This window comes from Mytilus californianus, unplaced genomic scaffold (assembly GCF_021869535.1).
Source record: "Mytilus californianus isolate M0D057914Y unplaced genomic scaffold, xbMytCali1.0.p SCAF_23, whole genome shotgun sequence".
In the NCBI taxonomy this organism is placed as follows: domain Eukaryota; kingdom Metazoa; phylum Mollusca; class Bivalvia; order Mytilida; family Mytilidae; genus Mytilus; species Mytilus californianus.
The window spans coordinates 1,479,461-1,485,460 of record NW_026262672.1 but is presented as its reverse complement, the minus strand read 5'-3'; positions in this window follow the sequence as shown (position 1 = coordinate 1,485,460).

Here is a 6,000-nt window from a genome sequence, read left to right as displayed (position 1 = left end):
TATTTCAAGGCAAAATGTCTGTCCCTATCCAATATGCCCTCATTTTGCAGTGGCAGTCCTAATTTCCCCGATCATCATCCCGGATGGCCTGTTTTTACAAGACCTACCTATTGTATTTATAGTTAACTTGTTCTCGTCCTGAACATGCATGAAATATTTGCCACTGGACGTTAAGCAACCAACAATCAATCAATCAATCAAACTGATTTATATATAAAAGCAAATGATAATGATATGGTTTGATTTCATCAAAAATTGAAATATTGGGTTCTTTGATATGCTGAATCTAACCGTGTATTTAGATTCTTAATTTTTGGTCCCGTTTTCAAATTGGTCTACATTGAGGTCCAAAGGGTCCAAAATTAAACTTATTTTGATTTTAACAAAAATTGAATTCTTGGGGTTCTTTGATATGCTGAATCTAAACATGTATTTATAGTTTTGATTATGGGCCCAGTTTTCAAGTTGGTCCAAATTGGGGTCCAAAATGAAACTTTGTTTGATTTCAACAAAAATTGAATATATGGGGTTCTTTGATATGCTGAATCTAACCATGTATTTAGATTTTTGGGTCCCGTTATCAAATTGTCCACATTGAGGTCAAAAGGGTCAAAAATTGAACTTTGTTTGATTTCATCAAAAATTAAATTCTTTGGATTCTATGATATGCTGAATCTAACCATGTATTTAGATTTTGGATATTGTTTAAGTTCTTAGACCACATTCATTCTGTTACAGAAACCTATGCTGTGTCAAATATTTAATCACAATCCAAATTCCGAGCTGTATCAAGCTTGAAAGTTGTGTCCATACGTGCCCCAACTGTTCAGGGTTCGACCTCTGCGGTCGTATCAAGCTGCGCCCAGCGGAGCATTTTATTAAATTAGAATTCCATAATATAGCTGACGCACCGTTTTGGTCATTTACATTCTTATTTACACATTTTCCCCCGATAGAAAATATATGCAAGAAATTAAAGATATTTCAAGTATATTCAAAATTCTTTGTTCGGAAAATATTTCTTAACTGTTCAGCGATCGTTATCTACGCCGTAGCAATGCTTAAAGAGCAGTCTTGTTAACCGGATTTTCGAAGTAAAAATCGGTTATTGATTTGGGAATGTACGGCGGGCGGGCGGCTGCCGAACAGTGTCCGTTCATTTACATGGAAACGCGTTGAAGATTTTTTTTAAATTAAGATATGTTGTTTCCTGTAACTAAATGAAGGTCAAGTTCAATTTTCACGATTTTAGCTTATCTACTTGTTCAGTTATAGCCCTTTCCCCAAGAATTAAATTTTTGATGAATTAATTCATTTCTGTACAAAGGGAAATAACTCATTTTGTATTTAAAAGATTTTTAAAAGACGTTGTATTAATGATAAATGACATTATGGTTTTTTTTTTTCTTTGGTAAATTGTTTGAAGAAATTTGTGGTAGGTTTGTTTGTTATTCTGTAAACTAATTTTCTGAATGCTATATATATATATATAAAATTATGAAGTGAACTACTTTAATTAGATAATAATCTATTTTTATTATAGGATATATTTCATTACATTTAAAGTTGTTACATCGATAGATAAGTTGTTGATCTGTATTAGTTTTTGACAAATGAAAGGAAAAATATTTGATACTATTAATTATATTTGACTATAGTTTGAAAATAGATATCCATTGTGTTACCACAGACTGGGGTGCTGATCGCAACATTTTACTTAATTTATATAGATCTCTAGTTAGATCCAAACTAGATTATGGCTCTATAGCGTATGGCTCTGCACGGAAGTCCTACATACAGATTATCGATGCTGTGCAACACCAGGGTTTGCGTCTCTGTCTTGGCGCCTTTAAAACCTCACCAGTTGAGAGTTTGTATGTAGAGGCTGATGAGCATTCACTCTTTGACAGACGTTTAAAGCTTGGACGTCAATATGCTGTCAAACTAAAAGCCTATTCAGATAATCCTGCTAACAACTGTGTTTTTAATCCAATTTATGAAGATATTTTTGCAAAACATGAAAATAAAATTCCTCCGTTAGTTATACGTTTAAAACCACATTTAGCTACTTTTGATTTAAAAACATTTGCTCAAGTTGAAACTTGCAAATGTCCTCCTTGGGAACTTCCCAAACCAAAAATGATATTTGATCTCCATACACACTATAAAAATGACCCCAAGGGTGACTGGGGAATAGAAGCATGGTCACCATTGGTCTTCCTCCGACCGGCAGTAAAACCCTTGCTAAAGTGGGGCGTCCGTTTGGCTGTGCGGGATATACAAATTTGCAGCCACGTCCGATCAGAATGGGAACGTTAAATCCGATGCCTCGTGTAAAATGAGTGCCACGCTCTTTGCACGTTAAGAACTCTTGCAACAACTCTTTGAGGGGTGCGTAGGTGACCTGTAGCAAGGCTAAATTTATGTCCCTATCCAATATACCCTCATTTCCTGTGGCAGTCTAAATTTCTCCGACCTTAATCCTGGACGCCCCTATTACAGAACCTACCTATTGTATTTATTGTTAATTTGTTCTCGTCCTGAATATGCTTGAAATATTTGCCACTGGACGTTAAGCAACCAACAATCAATCAATCACTATAAAAATGAAACAAATCCTCTTTTAATTCAGCAACACTATGCTGAAATTAAAGCCAATTATTCAGATTTTTCAACTGTCTATACTGATGGATCAAAAGATGGTGACAGAGTTGCATCTGCTGCTGTCTTCAGGGACAGAGCTGCAACTCTCCGTTTGCCATCTGCCGCATCCATCTTTACTGCTGAAGCAGAAGCAATAATTTTGGCTTTGAAATTTATTGCTTCTTCAGATAAATCCAAATTTATTATATGTTCTGATTCACGTTCATGCTTACAAGCTATACAAAATATTAAAATTAAAAACCCAACAATTCTCAATATTTTATATGTAATGAGGAATTTAAAAATTCTTCTTAAAGAAATAATATTTCTATGGGTGCCAAGTCATGTTGGAATCCATGGAAACACAGCTGTAGACCTTGAGGCAAAGAATGCCCTGGGTGACACTTTATCTAACTGTGATATACCATATACCGATTTTAAATCTAATATTAGAGAATATGTTTTTAATATTTTGAAAAATGAATGGAGTAAGAGAGATGGTAACAAATTACATGAAATTAAACCTAATTTAGGTAAACCTTTTAATAATTTAATGTGCAGAAAAGATCAGTGTCTTATTTCTAGATGCCGAATTGGTCATACTAGAGTGACACACGAGTATCTTTTAAAAAATGAAGATGAGCCACAATGTGTACTTTGCAACTGCAAGTATACTATTAAACATGTTTTAATTAATTGTATTGACTTTGCTGATATTCGGAAGAAGCATTTCAATGTCAATAATATGTATGATTTATTTAATAATGTTCCATTTACAAATATTGTTTCATTCTTAAAAGAAATTGGAATATATTATAAAATATAAAAAAATGTTGTTATATTTAAAACGATTTTAATTTTTATCACGTTATCTTAGTGTTGATTTTTATTGTAAATAATCAATTTGCTTTAGTCTAGAATTTTAGTTTATTGAAAGACCTTTTGTCTGATTTTAAAAATATACCTTAAATTGTTATAATAATCGAATTAGCTCTCGCCGCGATATTATAGCCTTTCTGTGCTAATGCGGCGTAAATCAAACAACAATCAATCAATCAATTTATTTAAAAATTTTCTGTTTTCTGATAAGATCTGTAGTACTGTATAAATAAAATTTGAAACTTACTGTTCATTATTAGACATTTTGAAGATAATTACAGATATGTTTTATAGATTTTTTTAAGGGATATTGTAATAATGATATATTAAATATATATAGGGTTCTTTCAAATGCTGAATCTAAACCTGTATTTAGATATTAGATTTTTGGGTGCAGGGTTTCAAGTTGGTCCAAATCAGGGTCCTATATTAAACTTTTGTTTGGTTTCAACAAAAATTGAATTTATGGGGTTCTTTGAAATGCTGAATCTAACCATGTATTTAGAGATTTTGGATTGTGGGCTCCTTTATTAAATTGGTACACATTGAGGTTCAAAGGGTCCTTAATTAAACTTTTGTTTGATTTCATCAAACTATTAATTCTTGGGGTTCTTTGATATGCTGATTCAAACAATGGACTTATATTTTGGATATTGGACCATAGTAGGTCCAATTTCAAATTACTCAGTTCTTTGACCACATTCATTTTGTGTCACAAACCTATGTTGTGTCTACTATTCAACCACAATCCAAATTCAGAGCTGTTTTAAGCTTACATGTAGTGTCCATACTTGCTCAACTGTTCAGGGTTCGACCTATGCAGGAAATCCGGTTTGCTGTCACTCTGACAGCCTCTTGATTTTATGATATAAACTGTTGTGTGGTCCGATTTTTTTGTGTAGAAAGAACCAAACTAAGTAAAAAAACTTAAATTTCAACAACTTCTTCCCTATTCTTTTTTGCCTTGATGTTAGTATTTGAGGCAAAATGACCGGCAGGAAAAATCGTCATAGAACTGTTGCCATTTTATGAATAAATGAAACCCACTCAATTGGATCAGAAGCACTAAGTGCCCCTTGTGGTACCACGACTGGGGTGCATGTATACATTTGACTAGATCGTGGCGATGCAGAACCATCATCATTTCTTCTGGGTCAAGATAAGGAACCTGATCTTGAACAACATTCGACATTAAAAACATCTAATCGTCATAGCTTTTGAACTTGGCCTTTGGTTTTGCAAAGTTGCAGAACTAGGCTTTTCAGGAGGTTGAACTTCAAGAACATTAGCATTGATATCAATCAATGTCTTTTTGAATAAGTTTTGTATTTGTAATTGTACCTGTTCCATAACAATGGTCGAATATTGACTATACAAGTGCTGTTGTCAGGCGAATTGTCAGTGACAGTGTCGTGATTTGAAGCTGTGACTGCCGCCTCCACAGGTGGACTTATGTCTTTGAAATCTGTCAACCCGTCTACACAGGCGGGGTTGAGACAGTTTATTCAATTTAATTGTCTTCTGAACACTTTTTCGATCATTTTTATGATCAAGCTTCGATGCTCCTTTGACCAAATACGATGTGTATATCATTCATCGTGCTCATTCAGAGTGTTCATCTTGTTTGGACACCTTATAAACGTCTTAAACTTATCTTCCTGTTTCTCCATCTTACGATTCCAATTCCTATTATCCAAATAAACGCACGATGAAAGCAACCCATGTGCTTAAATGGCGGCCGCCGAGAGAAACTGAAGAGTTACTTACGCAAGGGAGATAACTGGAGGTATTACTGTATTTATAATTAATAAAAACTCGACGAACTTATGGGGAAGTAGAGGGAAATTGCAATATAAGATACACTGCAAATGAATATTTAATTAAGAGTTAAAACATTGATTTATACAAAACCATACTTACTGGCCTCAGGCATGGGAAAGCCATGAGAACTTTTTTGTACATTTTTAACGTCTCTCTGTCTTGATGCTGATGGGGTTTGTCCGTCGTTCAGTCTAGCTGGAGTGCTGTCACTCTGTCTGGATTTCCGTCTTGACGTCAAGCTGGTAGTCTGCTGTCCTTATGTCTTGACGTCATGCAGTCTCGTCTATTGTCTGACTGTCTCGTCTTGACCTTGATCGTAATCGGTCTCGTCTATTGTTCGTCTGTCTTGACCTTGATCGTGATCCGTCTCGTCTACTGTCCGTCTGTGGTGACCTTGATCGTGATTCCGTCTCGTCTACTGTCCATCTGTCGTGACCTGTTTAATGTCTTGTGTGTTTGTCTTGACCGAGATCTGGACCTGTCTCGTCTATAGTCTGACCATTTTGACATAGATCTTGACCTATTTCTTCTTTCATCTGTCTTGTCTATAGTCGGATTGTCTAGACATAGATCTCGACCTGGTTCCTCTTTCATCTGTTAGTCTCGACATAGATCTTGATCTGTCTCGTCCTTTGTCTGTCTGTCTTGACCTTGATC